Source organism: Terrapene carolina, unplaced genomic scaffold, assembly GCF_002925995.2.
Source record: "Terrapene carolina triunguis isolate 2854851 unplaced genomic scaffold, T_m_triunguis-2.0 Scaffold66, whole genome shotgun sequence".
NCBI classification, from domain to species: domain Eukaryota; kingdom Metazoa; phylum Chordata; order Testudines; family Emydidae; genus Terrapene; species Terrapene triunguis.
The window spans coordinates 75,614,622-75,631,665 of NW_020664417.1; the positions used below are offsets into that span (position 1 = coordinate 75,614,622).

At 43.5% G+C, this 17,044-nt stretch overlaps 1 protein-coding gene across 1 annotated transcript in view; it reads right to left on the bottom strand.

Annotated features, from left to right (window-relative positions):
• The window catches only part of C1QTNF7 (C1q and TNF related 7), a 95,529-nt gene that overhangs the window by 73,496 nt on the left and 4,989 nt on the right, over window positions 1-17,044 (bottom strand). The window lies entirely within an intron of this gene.

Below are 17,044 nucleotides of genomic sequence, written 5' to 3' on the forward strand. Positions count from 1 at the left end.
CTTTTTACTTACTAGTTTGAAATAGGAGAGACTTGTTTAGAAAGATGGGGAGAACCTGGATTGATGTCTGGTCCCTCTCAGTCCCAAGAGCGAACCACCCCTAAAACAAAGAGCACACACACAAACCTTTCCCCCCCCAAGATTTGAAAGTATCTTGTCTCCTTATTGGTCCTTCGGGTCAGGCGTCAGCCAGGTTACCCGAGCCTCTTAACCCTTTACAGGTAAAAGGATTTGGAGTCTCTGTACACAGAGAGCTGTTACCCTTCCCTTCATAGTTATGACAGATGCCCATGTGGCTGCTTTGCAAATGTCAGCAATGGGTACATGATTGAGAAAAGTAATGGAGGTGGAGAGCGAGCGGGTGGAATGTGCTCTAATTCCAGTAGGAGGTTGTCAATTGTGTAGTTGGTAGGACAAATGTATACACTGCGAGATCCACTTGGAAAGGCATTGCTTAGAGATGGCTGTGCCCATGGATCTTTCAGCCACTGAAAGGAATAATCGTGGCGATTTTCTGAAAGGTTTAATTCTGTCCAGGTAGAAAGCTAATTGTCGGCTGATGTCCAGGGTGTGCAGAACTGCCTCCTGTTGACTGCCATGAGGCTTCAGAAAGAAGCAAGAAAGGTGGATAGGTTGATTGAGATGGAAATGGGATGGTATCTTGGGTAAAAATTTAGGATGTGGATATAGCATAACTTTGTCTTTATGAAAGTGTGTGTACAGGGGAGAGGCCATAAAGGCCCCAATTTTGTCAACCCATTGGGCAGAGGTTATAAGTGAACATAGGATCATGTTGCCATTGATTCGAACGGAGGTCTAGTAAGGGAGTATAGGATAAGGCCATGGTCCCAGGCCAGGGTTGAGTCCTGTATGTGAGGGTAAAGATTTTGGAGGCCCTTCAGGAAACGTTTCGTGAGTGGGTGTGTGAGGACGGAGTGGCTGTCTATGTGGCAGTGGAAGGTCATGATGGCTGCCAAATGCTCACAAATGGAACTGGTGGATAATCCCAATTGTTTAAGGTGTAAAATATAGTCCAGGATAAGTGGTAGAGGAGCGCTCATTGTGTTGACCTGATGGGAGGCGCACCAGCACTGGAATCTAGTCCAGTTGCAGAGGTCAGCGCGTCTAGTTGTGTCGCGTCTGCTATTCAAGAGTATCTGTTTAACTGCTTCCGAAGAGAGGGTATTCAGGGAACAAAGCTTTAGCTCCTTTTGAAATATGTGGGTTTTGATTAACTGTTTTGAAAGTACAGAATGAGAAAATGATACCATTTCTACGAAGCATATAACCAATCCTTCTAAATAGGGAGAACGGTCATGCATGTTGTTTTTGGGAAGGGGTGTCTAGTGGCTACAGCACAGCACTGAGGGTCAAGACTCCTGGATTCTTCTCTCAGCTCTGCAATTCACTCGGATCTCCTTTCTCTTCTCTTACCCCCTTCTGCTTCCTTTTTGCCTTTCTTGCTCTCTGACCTTTATTCCACTTGTATACTTGTTTTTTATGGGAGGCTCTTTGGCTTTTAATATAATAGAAAAAAGTTTAAATCAGATTCCTCTGTTTAGCGGAAAAGCAGAGGAGAATCAGGCCTCCCACTGTTCCAAAGCCCTGGGTATACTGCCCTGAGCAGCTGCGGTTTTTCAAAAGAAAAACAGTTTTTAAGAGAGAAGTGCTGTTTTATCAGTACAATGTCTCACAGCTTTGCTCCTACTCCATTGTGGGGCTTGATTTTTCATGCCCTCAATAACTAGCTGAATTCCAAGTATTTTATTACAACTTATAACTAACACATACCTCAAAGGCCTAAAGGGCCAAACTTTCAAAACAGGCCACCTAAATTGTAGCTGCAATATTTGTTCATGCACCCATTGTACATGCAGAATGAGTAAATACATGAATGAGAGTGCCTGTTTCCATGTGCCAGTACCCATTTTGCACTTACAAATGTGATTTTTGCATGTCCACATATAGATTTTGTGAATGAAATTTAGGGAGCCTGTCTATAAATATGCCCCCAAAAGAGGAAAAATCCCAGACACAGGAGACAGAGCCAGGGGAAGTAGAAATGTAAAAGAGACTTTCAGCTTTCATTTAAAAAAAGGAAGTTTCCTCTCCTTTTGTGCTGACAGCTTTGAAATCCTGTACACAGGGCAATAGGGTTAAAAGGAACAAGCAGACTTCACTTCTGCAGCCAGATAGATGACCTAAGATGACTCCTCCCTTGCTGCCCCAAGTTTCATGTAAAGGAGTCAAATACCTTTGAGAGGTTTCTCCCAAAGACTCATTTTCCTAGCCTCCCCCAAGTCCTCAGGCTGGCCCTTGGGTGTGACAATGGTAAATGAATAAATGTTTTAAAATAGCTATTAACTTTTTAGGCCAAATTCTGTCCAAGACTTCAGTGGGGCACGATGGTTGTAAATGAGGACAGAACTTGCTCCTCCCTCACAACCTGCCCATGGCTCTAGTTTAAATAAAGCATTGTCAGCCACGTATGACCACCAGAACAGGAAAATGTAACAACCTCAGATTTACAAATATCTAGACTTTGAGCTATTCCAAAGGATTCACAGAAATGATAGGAAGGAAGCAGCTGGTGACAGTATCTAACATGCCTTTATTTTCTTCATTGACAAATTTACATTAATTACCCAATTTGTAATTCAGTTTTAAGAAGAGACCCCCCGAACACTGCATATTTGAGGGATTAAGTTGTTTGTTTTTAATGATAAATTAGGAACATATGTATCTGCTGACTCAATGGAAAAAGGATAGAGTACAAACCCTCGGCTGAGTTTCTCAGTTGTTCATAATGGGTCTGGTACTGCAGTCATTACACAGTCTTGTTGAATTCTGAATGTGATGATTGAGAGGACTGGGCCCACTCTTGTGTGTGTAACAATCAGTGGAGGAACTGTATGGCTTCATTTATGCTGTAGTTAGATTGATTTTTGAAGAAGGTCAAAATAGCAATGAATGTTTTGAATAGCATGCGCTAGGCAGATCCTTCCTTTTAAGGGCATCTTGGCAGTTTTTCTGTCTAAACAAAACTGTTTCAGTTATGGGATCCTCTAGCCTTAATTTCAAAGAATCCAAAGCTTGTTCCAGAGTAACCACAGAGGTCAGTTCAACATGAGAAACAATGGCATTTATTCTTGTATGCAAAAAGAGCAGTCCAGCTAATTCTTTTAGTGAAGAAAACGCTGCTGCTAATCTTGGGAAATTAATGTAACATGCCATACAACGTTGGGCAGCTCTACTGGAAGTTCCTGGGTGCTGAGACAGAGTGGAAGTGTCCTAGAGATGCTGTGTGTCAAATTCACTTCACGTTCATTGTCACATTCACCGTCACCTCATGCAGGAGCTATGAAAACAAACCTCTGTGCTTCAAGGCAATGTTTGCAAAAGCGGAACACACAGACTGGACCCTGCCAGACATAGCGATCTAAATGTATCCCTGACTTCAATGGAGTTACACCAAAGATGAAATTGGCCCATTATTTTCACCTTGGGTGAAATCCAGACCCCAATGACATCAATGGCAAAACGCCTATGGACTTCACTGGGGCCTGGGTTTCATCACTAGTGCTTTAATGTGTTTTGCTGCAGTGTATTGGGATATACTGTGGGAAGCAGCCCACAGTAGTTGGTGTGCACTTGCCACTCTGCACTAACTCCCCGTGCTAGTGCATGCTGCAGTTCCCACACCCATAGTCCAAACTATAGGGCCATGTAGAATAGCCCAACAGTGCCCTCTGGCAGTTAGGTTAAAACATTTCCAAAGTATGTTAAGCTAATGCACACGAAGACACTCTTACTGCACAGTAAGATTGTCCATGTTGGGAGTTAGTGCAGAGCAACTAGGGCACACTAGATAGTGTGTGCCAGCTACTGCAGGCTTCTTTCCTTGTGTAGATAAGCCCTTGGTTTGTGTTACCAGTGGTTCTTAAATGTGGCCCACGGATCACAAGGAGAGAACATGTTTGGAGAAGATGAAGATTGGGCTGCACAATCACTGGTGAGTTGCATGGGGGTTAGAACATAACAGCTATGCAATGGTCCATCTAGGCCAGTATCCTGTCTTCCGACAGTAGCCAATATTAGGTGCTTCAGAGGGAATGAACAGAACAGGTAATCATCACGTGATCCATCCCCTGTTGCCCCTTCCTAGCTTCTGGCAAACAGAGGCCAGGGACACCATCCCTGCCCATCCTGGCTAATAGCCATTGGTGGACCTATCCTCCATGAATTTATCTAGTTCTTTTTTTAATCCTGTTACTGTCTTGGCCTTCACAACATCCTCGGGCAAGGAGTTCCACAGGTTGATTTTGCGTTGTGTGAAGAAATGCTTCCTTTTGTTTGTTTTAAACCTGCTGCCTATTAATTTCATTTGGTGATCCCTAGTTCTTGTGTTATCAGGAGTAATTAACACTTCCTTATTTACTTTCTCCACACCTGTCATGATTTTATACACCTTTATCATATCCCCTGCCTCCTGTTAATAGACATGGTGATCCAAATGTATCCCTTGCTTCAGCTTTTGAGCTCCTTTGTAAAGGAGAATCTGTTTTCATTTAAAGATTAAAGTCAGTCTCTAGCCCTTCTCCTTGAGAATGTAGCCTTGAAAACCATACACTAATGTCAACCCATTGTGAAGGTTAAAAGGAATATACAACTGGGCTCCATTCCTGCAGCAGGAGGCTGGGGGGACATAAAGAAAACCCCCTCCCTCCCACACGCATACACACAGACACACACACATTCAGAATGTAGAATAAATCAGTTAAGTTTGGGGTATATCTCCAAGAATCATCTCCCCAACACTCCCCCCATATCCTTAGGCCATCCTGGGCATAGCACTGTGATTATCCAAGACAGAAATGAGCTATCTGCTGTTGTATTGTATGTGGGGTGGGAAGGGGTGGGGAGGCGGAGTGTAGGTGGCAAAAATTATTTTTGTAACTCTGCTGCTTAAAATGGTCAGCTCCCTCTGGGTGTACCCGACATCCCTGTGACTGCAACAGCCACTGCAAGGGAACTCACTCCCTGTGTTTCCAATCAGGCCCTCTAGGGTGCTCATAGGTAACGGGGAAACAGTAGGAAAGCACCGCTTCCCAAGCCAGGGAGAGGAGAGGAGGGGAACCCCCTCCACCGGCTGTTAGCAGAGGAATGGGACCTCTGCTCCCCAACACTGCCCCCCATTTTAACTGCTGTTTATAGGGGTGCACCACTTTGTCCCCACAATTCCAGGAATAGGATTCCTATAGTCACTACAACCCATCTGTTTCTGGTGGTGCTTGCCTGTCCCACCCCAACTGAGAGTCTGAAGAAGTCATATTGGAAGAGAGCCTGAAGCTCTATATCCCCACTCACTAGCCAGAGGCGACTTGATCCCCTTGATCTGCCAAACTAACTTGGGGAGAATTGCTCCCCCAAGCCCTGCATACCAGCAAGAGGAGCTCTCCCAGCAACAAGAAGAGACCTAATTCACCACAAGAACCACAGGGGATTAATTCTCCAACCAACTTCCAGCCCATGAGCAGGGGGATCCACCACCTCACAACTAGACTGCCGCTGATTTGCCTGCTACCACTGCTGAAGGAACAGGGAAGACTGCTGGACTTGGGACAGGGAAGGAATCGGTTAGCTAAAGAGAGGGAACAAGCATAGAGAATGAATGGACTTTGGTGGGGTGGGTGGGAGAGTGTGGAGCTGGTGTGATTTTGTAACAGGGAAGAGTATTTTACTCAGAGATTGTTGCATGTATCGCTGACTGGGGCCAAAAGTTGAAGGAGCCCATAGTTAACTTTTGGCATCATATCACTGTGCAGAGGGAGCACTGGAGACAACCCCTGAAGAGCCAGATGCTCTGTAATAAAACACTGACACTATTTATCTCTCATAGACAGTAAATAATGGACTTGACAAATACAGACTTTTCTTTTTTTGGTCACAAGAGAGACATGCCCACTCTTCTATCTCAATGGGGTAAAAATGTGAAAAAAATTAGATGGGACAGAACACTGTTTCAGATGTAACATGCAGATATTCTGTCCACACATGATTAAGGGCTTTAACCAACTCCCACTGAAGTAAATGGGAGTCTTCAGTGGGAGCTGGATCAGGCCCCTGCAGAGAGCCTATTGATTTCCAGCTTGCAGGATCAGTCCCAAGCTTTGTTAGAGGACAACAAACCAGAGCAGTGTAAGAGTATTAATGCAATGCTACCATGACTGGTCTAACAATAGTCTGATGAAAAGGAAAGGATTTTTGGTTCTTGTTTCTAATTATTACTGAGAACAAGAGACACATTCAAGTTGAGAAGTGTCTCCAGTTCAGCAAACTCCATCATTGAGCAAAGTCACACCAATTCCACGTTTCCCCCAGAGCATGACAGGAATGGAAGGTCCCTGCTCTGAACAGTTTATGGCCTAATCCCCCGATCCTGCAGCAAGCTTGGTGAGGGCAGACTCCCTCCACCTGCCCAAAGCCCCAGCGAAGTCAGTGGGCTCCGTCTTGACGCAGAGGTCTGCGCATGCAGAGCTCCTTGTAGGATTCAGTCCTAAACTACAGCCAATCAAAACATTTTCGAGGAGGCAGTTTTCCATCAATAAATGCAGTTCTTTCTAAATCAAAATGTTTTGTAGGAACACGCTGATATTGACAAAAAATTTTGACAGAAAAAGTCGGAAAGCTTTGTTTCAAAAGTATTGTTTTGATCCATTTAGATGTATACTAAAGTGTTTTATTATGTGTATTGTAAATATATGAGAAATATATTTAAATAAACATCTAAATAAATTTAATCAAAATAACAATAACCAACACAAAATGTGGGGTGGGGAGGCAGAGGGGAGCCACGTGCAAAGGAAAGTGAAGGAGTAACTAGATTCCAGGTCCCTCCCCTGCACTAGTTCCTTTTCCTAAAAGTAAAGTATATTTATTGAAGGAATGGCATGAAGAAGGTGAGAGATAAAACAGAAGACAGAAATTACAATCTAGTCTAGCAGAGGGAGTGTTTCCTGCAGAGCGGTAAGGTTTGTTAAGTGTCCCAATGCAGAACAATACCCCCTGGCTTTAATTCCAGACTCTCAACAGATGTTTTCGTTTATGGAATGGTCTGATTTTGAGTTTGGGGTCTTTTTAAATGGGGGCATGAGATGAAAATAGCATTGTGGTCTGATGGAGTTTGAACTCAAGCAAATATCTTTACTAAATCTTGTTAGAGAGTTGAAACCAGTTTTATTATATAGCCCAGCTTTAAAGTCTGAGAAGCATAACTTACGGATGAGGAAGACCTAGTGGCTGGACTAAAGGCACACCCAATATATTTAAACCAAAACAACAGAGACCTCCAGTCCATCTCTCTACTCTATTCACCAGTACTAATACAGACCTAGTAGGTAAAATATCCATTCCATTTGTGTGTCTCCACTCACGCACTATCATATGCTATTCCTTTGTGAATAGTGGATCTAAGAGTGTTCAGTGAAACAGGAGCTGAGCACTACAGAGGAGCAGGAGTTGGTGTGTGCCTATTGCTAACCTGTACAAAGACAGTGAGGCCTGCAGTTGCCTGGAAGGCAGAGCTTGTGTTGCCAGAGGTTGATGGTTTCAGGGCATTGATCCACAGCAGGTACAGACAAGACTTTCTTACAGTACAGGCAGGTGGTGGTGAGGTGCCTCACAGTCCTGGGAATTGTCGTAGTGGAATAGTCAGCAGGATTTACACCCAGTTTTCTGGTTAGCTAAGGATCATGCTCCATGCACTGAAATACCAGATAATATAGTTACTCAGCAATTCACAAGTGAGAAGTTTGGGAACAGGTAAAGGAAAGGTTATAGTCTATTGTCTTGTGCTTATTTCTAATGGGGAATTGAGCAGCAGAAAAGGCAAGATGAGCAAAGAAGCATCTGTTAAGTATGCCAAAAAGCAGCTGGAAGAGTTGTGTACAGAGTGCTGCTTCCCGGCTAGCAGAAAAAAAAAAAAAAGTGGAAGACTTAAAAGCCCTACTAGTGAGTTATGACAAGCGACATAAGGGACAACTGGATTCTCCAAAAATGCCTAAAGATTTAGGGTATGTCTTCACTACCAATGTTAAAGTGCTGTTGTGGCAACGCTTTAACGTGGCTGTGTAGTCGCGGCACCAGCGCTAGGAGAGAGCTCTCCCAGCACTGTAAAAAAAAAAAAAAACCACCCCCACGAGGGGAGCTCCCAGCGCTGGTGCACTGTCTACACTGCCACTTTACAGCACTGAAACTTGCATCACTCAGGGGGGTGTTTTTTCACAAAACCAGCAGGGCACAGTCGACAGTGAAACAGCCCTGCAGACAGAGCTGGCCAGACTGGAGATGGACAGAGTGGAAAAGGAATGAGAGCACCAGAGTTGGGGAGCTGCAGAGAGAGACAAAGAGCAAGAAGTAGAGAGAGCTGCCCTAGAAGCGGCCCATCAAAGAGCACTGGTGCTAGAAGACAAAAAGCGCGAAGCCTGAGAAGTAAAAGCCCTAGGAAAAGAGAGAGGCAGCACATCCTGAACATATCAGACCTACAAAAACTGATTCTTTAGCACACATGTAACACTCACTAGGGATCACACAGCTGGCGCCCAGGTTACAGAGAGACCAACTGCATTGAAGAATATCTAACCACCTTTGAAAATATAGTGCAACACCGCCAGACCTCGGTCGTCTTCGGGCGGGATTGAACCTGGGATCTCTGGAGCTTAGTGTATGAGCCCCTACATCATGAGCTAAAGGCCAACTGGCTGTTAGCTAAGGCTGTAGAGCAGACTCATTTTCTCTCTCTCTAAGTGGTCTTGGTGCCACTAGATGGGACACAACACCACACCCAGAAGGTAGGGTCCTTCTGGATGTAACCCACCACATCCAGAAGGTGTGTGGGTTACATATGCACTATACATAAAATCCCTGATGAACAGAGAATGACTTTCCTACTCCCTAAATCTTTACAAGTATTTAATAATATGGATGCTGGTGAGGCTATGAAATATGTTCAATTCAAAGAGTCTGTGTTAAAAAGGTTTCAGATTACTCCAGAAGCATATTGCCTCAAATTCAGAAACCTCAAAAAAGTTGATAAGTTAAGTCACAGCGAATATGTGCATAAAATGGTGGATTATTAGAGAAAATGGATAAAGAGTAAAGGGACAGAAGCCCATAACAAGTTGGGAGACCTGATTGCTCAGGAGCAGTTCTTTGAGGTCTGCGCTGAGGAAGTGCGAGCCACTGTATTGGAGAAAACTCCAACATCAGTGGAAGCAGTTGCCGAAGTGGGTGACTTATACATACAGGCAAGACTATTCAAGGTCTGCAAGTCCAAAGGAAAAGGCAAAAACCTAGTATAAAAGTGAGTTCCCAGTTTGTCCCTGGGAATAAGGGAGTGAAGTCCACACCACCCCAGTAATAGTCTCCTCCTCATAGCCCTAACTATTGGACCACAGTCCAAAAAGAGTCCCCCAAAAGGGTTTCTCATGTGGGTCTCTTGATCACATGAAAAGGCAATGTCCCAAGTGTGGGGGATCCACATTCACTCCCCAGTCTGTTCAGGTTAATGCAGCTATACTGGAGCCAGACTTCAGTGGTGGTAGAGGGAGCCCTGGTTAACTTTGTCAGGTCTGACCTCCTGGAAATAGACAAAGAGTTTATAAAAATGACCAAAATAAATGGTAGTGTGTAGCAGCAGAGGTGAGAAACTGGCGCTCAGATTTCCCTTGTCCAGAGAGATAGGATTCAGAAGAGCTCTACCCTCCTTGGGGAGGAGTTGAAACTACTAGCTTTAAGACAGTTTAAAACCATGGTGCCTTTGGCCTGCATCAATTGGAATGGGAAGATTTAAGGGGTACTTTGAAAATGGGCGTTCTTAAGAATTTAGCAGCTGATGTTCTGGATGGGAATGACAATACCACTGCCCAAGGCTGTTAATATGGTGACCTTTAGTAAAGTGAAATATATCCCTGATTCCCAGAGGCAACCTCCAAGGAGGGAAAAGCAGCTGAGGAGAAGCCTCTGCACCCTTGTCAGCAGAGAGGGGCAATGTGTCTCAAGGGAAGAGGGCGGGGGATTCTTACCCCCTGCCTGCACCAGATCTCCAGGCAAGCAGAAGCCAAATGGAATTTGCTGCAGAACAGAGTACAGATCTAGAAAGCATAAAGACAGCTATCCTCAGTAATTCCCCATATAAAGAGAACAGGGGAAAGTTCTTTACAGAAAGGGAAGGATACATAGGGAGGCCTCAGTGGGGCAAAAAAAATAAAAAAATAAAAAAAAAGTCCTGGGGAACCTATATGCTATTGATTGATCTCTCAAAACATTGTGCAGAGTTAATGTTACTAGCGCCAAACTGTGCTTTTGCAGGGCACTCGGGAACACACAGACATATGAAAAATTAAAGAAAAATTGTTATTGGCCCAATATGCAAAATGAGGTAAAGGATTACTGCAGGACTTGTGACTTATGTCAGAAGTGGAAAAAGGCTGTAGGGCGCTGCAAGGATCCCTTGCCAATAATCAAGGAAGTGTTTTATAGGGCTGCCATGGACATTATAGGCCCACTAGCTAAGGCCTACAGAGGGGAAAAAATTATATTGGTGGCAGTGGATTTCACCACTAGGTAGCCGGAGGCAGTTGCTCTGTCTATTAATATAGAGGCCGAAACAATTGCTAAGGCCCTGTTCACTGAATGCAGCCAAGTAGGTTTTCCAAAAGGAGATTTTATCACGTTGTCGGTCAAATTTCACATCCCAGCTATTTAGAGGGCAATGGAGGATGTGTGGGGTAAAACAACTGAGATCTGCCCCCAAATCTCACCAGAGACAAATTATTTAGTTGAAAGGTTCAAAGGTTCAATCTATGCTGGGATTGTATGCAACCAAGAGGGCAAGTGACTGAGATGTAATATTGTCCTATCTAGCGGTTATTTGTTTAAGGGAGGTACCCCAAGAGTCCATAGGATTCGCCCCATTTAATCTCCTGTATGAGCGAAAAGTCAGAAGGGCCCTGGATCTCACCAGAGAATCCTGGGAGGATGGCTGTGAGGTAGAGGGGGAGCCAGTGGCTTAATATATGCAAAGGTTTAGAGAAGATTTCAAAAATATGACGGTAATGGCTCAGCAAAACCTCACAAAAAGCCACATTGCTCAGAAAGTATGGTATAACCACAGTACCTGTAAGCAATGATTTGATGTGGGTGACTTTGTAAAAAAAAAGTGACAAAATGCACACCTCCTGGGAGGGGCCTTTTGAGGTTCTGGAAAGGGTTAACAATGTTATCTACAATATACAAAGGCCCCACAACAAGGCTGCACCACAGACTGCATGTAAACAGATTAAAAGCACATCACAATCGAGACGCCATCGTAAACGTGATATGCTGTGCAGAGGAGGATTCTCAGACTGCGGCTCCCATTGATTGGATGGCTGAATGCCATAGTGACACGTCACTAGAAAGCACTGTGGTACGTGAAGAGTTAACCTCTGCCTTTTCAGTTGGGTTATGAGTATGTTGCAGTCCCCCTGGCGGGTATTTTCCAACAGACCAGGTCTGACCTATAAAATGGTCTACAAGATAAACACTATGGGGCCACAACCTGCCCCCAGCAGAGCATATTGGACCACTGGAAAGATGCAGGAGCAAATCTGAAAGGAGATAAAAAGCGTGCTGGACATGGGGATAATTAAAGGACTAAAGAGCCCTGGACTTCTCCAGTTGTTATAGCTCTCCAAAAAGAATGGGACCATAAGGTTTTGCTGTTGATTACAGAAGCTTAACGCTGTCACCTTTCATGATGCATACTCTATGCCCAGAATTGATGACGTTGGACACTCTAGGTCGGACAAAATGCCCAAACACCCTAGACCTAACAAAAGGGTATTGGAAGATCTCCTTAGACTGTGAAGAGCAGAAAAAAATCTGCCTTCATTACTGATTCGGGACGTTCTGAGTTCAAAGTGTTCCCTTTTGGATTAATTAATGCAGGAGCCACATTTCAGAGGCTTGTTAATTGGGACTTGTCTCTGGCCTACATTAATTATATTGCAATTTTCAGCAATTCCTAGTCAGACCACAAAAATCACTTGGGAATTGTGCTGATCAGACTCAAAGATGCAGGGCTCACAGTAAAAGTGTCCAAGTGTAAAACAGGCAGTAAGAGTCCCTTATCTAGCTCATTGGGTAAGAAGAGGCCAGATTTCCCCAGATCCCTTAAAGGTGGAATCCACTGTTAACTGGACTGTACTCCAAACCAAAAAACAAGTCCAGTCTTTTATAGGCTTGGCTACCTATTTCCGCCAGTTTGTAAGTGGTTTCAGTAAAGTTTTATCTACTATCAGATTTATGCAAAAAGACAAAACCCAATAAAGTAGTGTGGATGGCAGCTTGTCAGAAAGACCTTGATAAGGTAAAGAAAATTCCATCCAGAAAATCTATTCTGCTCAGTCCAGATTTTGACAAGAAGTTTGAACTGTGCACTGGTGCATCGGGCACAGGTCTAAGAGCAGTACTGATGTTACTTTCATCCATTTGCAAGAAGTATCCCATTGCTTTCTTAAGAAAAAACTGACACCCACAAAACAGAACTATTCTGTCATAGAAGAAGAATGTTATGCAATTGTGTTGGTAACCAAGCAGTTAAGGCCTTGCCTATTTACAGGGAATTCATTGTCCTGAAAGGCCACTCACCATTGATATGGCTACACAGGACAAAAGGTACTAATTCAAAACTGCTACTTTGGAGCATCGTTCTCCAAGTGTACATCACCAAAAATCCGATGTATTATTTCACCAAAAGTGAAATGCCTGCAAGCTGCATGGAAACTTTTTAAAAACACAATAGAGGCTCAAATTAAATTACAAAATTAAATTACATAGTAAGAGGACTGTAGCAGGGCAGAGGTGAACCCCGTGGATGCCCTGCTAAAAAGGCTGGCCGTACCCTGCTTCCAGGCAGAGTGGCCAAGTGGCCCAGGCACTCAGCAGGGAGCCCAGCTGTGGGCCCTAACGAGGGTGGGCTCAGAGTAATAGGCTGAGGCCTGGAAGGGCTATATAAGCCCTGGGAAAAGCTCAGTAAGGGGCTAGCCTGGGAGGAGGGCTGGATCTCTGCCTGTGTACCAATTGAGGTGAGCCTCAGGGGCCAGAAGACCCTGGGAAGGGTCTGTGAGGAGACAGCTGTTAGGGGAATTGGGGACTGCATGAAACACTGTAAATAAAGACACGAGGGTGCAACAGCTGAGGAAGGCGCTGGGACTCTTTATTTGACCAGCCTGAGCACAGGGCACAGGCACAAGAGGGTGGAAACCTGTGCAGACCCTGTGACAAGGACTAAAAAAATGCCACCATGGGAAAAGAGCAAAGTAAAAGAAGTGGCTATAGGCAAAAGGGTTCCTTTAAAAACTAGAACTTAAATCCTATTGAGGAAAATAGAAAGGAGCATAAACTCTGGCACATCAAGTGTAAAAGTATAATTAGGCAGGTCAATTTTTTTTTGAAGAACAACTAGCCAAAGACTCAAAAAGTAAAAGCAAAAAATGTGTTAAGTACATCAGAAGCAGGAAGCCTGCAGCTAAACAATCAGTGGGGCCACTGGACGATCAAGGTTCTAAAGGAGCACTCAAAGAAGATAAATCCATTGCAGAAAAACTGAATGAATTCTTTGCATCAGTCTTCTCTGCAGAGGATGTGAGGGAGATTCCCACACCTGAGCCATTCTTTTTAGATGGTAAATCTGAGGAACTGTCCCAGATTGAGGTGTCAGTAGAGGGGGTTTTGGAACAAATTGATAAATTAAACAGTAATAAGTCACCAGGACCAGATGGTATTCACCCAAGAGTTCTGAAGGAACTCAAATACGAAACTGCAGAACTACTAACTGTGATATGTAACCTATCATTTAAATCATCTTCTGTACAAGATGACTGGAGGATAGCTAATGTGATGCCAATTTTTAAAAAAGGCTCCAGAGGTGATCCCGGCAACTATAGGCCAGTAAACCTAACTTCAGTACCAGGCAAACTGGTTGAAACTATAGTAAAGAACAAAATTATTAGACACACAGCTGAACATGATTTGTTGGGGACTCTTGTAAAGAGCCATGTTGACTCTTGTAAAAGGAAATCATGCCCACCAATCTATCAGAATTCTTTTAGGGGGTCAAAAACATGTGGACAAAGGTGATCCAATGGATATAGTGTACTTAGACTTCCAGAAAACTTTTGACAAGGTCCCTCACCAAAGGCTCTTAAGCAAAGTAAGCTGTCATGGGATAAGAGGGAAGGGCCTCTTGTGGATCAGTAACTGGTTAAATGATAGGAAACAGAGTAGGAATAAATGCTCAGTTTTCACAGTGGATAGGTTTAAATAGTGGTGTCCCCCAGAGGTCTGTACTGGGACAAGTGCTGTTCAACATATTCATAAATTATCTGGAAAAAGAGATAAACAGTTAGGTGGGAAAATTTACAGACGATACAAAATTACTCAACATAGTTAAGTCCAAAGCAGATTGTGAAGAGCTACAAAAGGATCTCACAAAACTGGACAACAAAATGGCAGATGAAATTTAATGTTGATAAGTGCAAAGTAATGCACATTGGAAAACATAATCCCAACTATACATACAAAATGATGGGGTCTAAATTAGCTGTTACCATTCAAGAAAGTGATCTTGGTGTCACTGTGGATAGTTCTCTGAAAGCATCAGCTAAATGTGCAGTGGCAGTCAAAAAAGCTTACTAATGGTTCCTAACATTGTTAAGGGCTAGGTAATAAGACTGCCTCTATATAAATCCATGGTACATCCACATCTTGAATACTGCATGCAGATGTGGTTGCCCTATGTCAAAAAAACATATATTGGAATTGGAAAAGGCACAAAGAAAGGCAAGAAAATGATTAGGGGTATAGAACAGCTTCTATATGGAGAGAGATTAAAAAGCCTGGGACTTTTCAGCTTGGAAAAGAGACAACTAAGGAGGGATATAATAGAAGTCTATAAAATCAGGAACGGTGTGTAGCAAGTGAATAAGGAAATGTTTTTTACTCCTTCGCATAACATAAGAAATAGGGGTCACCCAATGAAATTAATAGGCAGCCTATTTAAAGAAACAAAAGGAAGTATTTCTTCACACCACACAGACTCAACCTGTGAAACTCCTTGCCAGGGGATGTTGTGAAGGCCAAAACTATAACAGGGTTTAAAAAAGAACTAGATAATTTTCTGGAGGATAGGTCCATCAATGCCTATTAGCCAAGATGGGCAGGGATGCAAGACCATGCTCTGAGTGTCCCTAGCCTCTGTTTGCCAAAAGCTGGGAGCAGATGACAGGGGATAGATCACTTGATGATTACCTGGTCTGTTCATTCCCTCTGAAACACTTGGCATTGGCCACTGTCGGAAGACAGGATGCTGGGGCTAGATGGACCTTTGGTCTGACCCAGTATGGCCGTTCTTATGTTCTTACATTTAAGGTGGAGAAAACATAGTGACAGATGCACTGTCCGGGCAAAAGGGTTCTGAAGCGATGCCTACGGATCAGCCAGTAGCGGACCCTACTGTATCAATGTGAGAGGAGGCATGACCAAAGGACCTCCTGATGCCAACTGCCAGAGGGCACAGGGGGTACATAAGGGTGCAGGGATCCAATGGGTTCACCAAAAGAAGTCATATAAGGACTCTATGAAAGCTTGTGTTACACTGCTCATCATAATTATTAAGACATGCATGTACGGAAAATAAATGAGTTATGTCTATATATTAAAAGTTATGTTCTCTAGGTCTGTAGTTAAAAGCACGTCACTTGTGAGATAAACTTCTCTAGATGGGGGCGGGAACACTTATCACCATGGTGGACTATTGAGTATTGCGTTATACAATAAGAGTCTGTTAGCAGGGCCAGCCTTAGGGGAAATGGCGCCTCTGAGCAAACTTGTATTTTGGTGCCCCTGGCCCCTGCAGGGACTCCCCCATTGTTCCTGGCCCCAATGAGCTCCCTATCTTCCCATCGCTCCCAGGCCCCGCTGACCCCCCTCTGCAGGCTTAATGTGTATTGAAAGAGTGCCGGGGCTCAGCCCCAGCACAAATTAAGCACTGCCTGGGTGGCCGGAGAGCGGAGGCTGCTAGCCGTGTACCCAGCTCTCAATGCAATGCCACCCCAGCAACAATGCAGAAGTAAGGATAGCCTGGTATATGGTATATTGCCACTTTTACTTTTGTGCTGCTGATGATGCTGGTACTGCTTTCAGAGCTGGGCACCCGGTTCTGAAGGCAAAAAACCAGAGGTACTGCTAAGTTACAAGAAATTTGTCATACTATGTCACATCATGTGATTTTGGGGGGAAAAATCAATTTCAAAACACTATAGAGAAGAGATCTTTCTGTACATTGTAAAAGACGTCACTTCCTAGAGTTTGTCTCTTATGTCTGCTCTATCCGGCTGGTTTAATACAATGCCCTAAGAAACAATCATTTATAGATCGGCTTTCCTTATTTGGTCTGTTATTGCAGAATTAATATTTTAAAACAAACAGGATAAAGACTTTTTTTTACCCGTTTTGTTTTTATATTTGTAATTTATAAAAAAAGTAGGAGGTAAGTAATCTAAAACAGAAGCACACTCTTTCACACATTGCACTAAAATGGAATGGACACTGCATCATCTACTACAGGAATTTCCACTGCCCATGGCTGTGGAATTGGAGTCTCAAGACATTAAGGCTTAAAAAACATATTCATGATAACCAGTCAAACAGAATACAGAGCACACAGCACTTGCATCACCAGGGCTCTATTGTTATAATTGTATAATTTAGCAACTTCTACATTTGCTAAAACATTAAAAGCAATAATAAAAATATATAAACAAGTGCAAAAACCATGGCATAAGGGGTATACATTTTGAACTTGGGCACATTGTCTGCTATTAAACTAATAATTTGATTAGGCTATTCAATATTGCAACAGTTGATTCCAGTGCTTAGCTGAAGAAATTATCTTTATTAGGAATTAATTTGTAGGGAAGTTCTCCTGTGCAAACCCACAGAT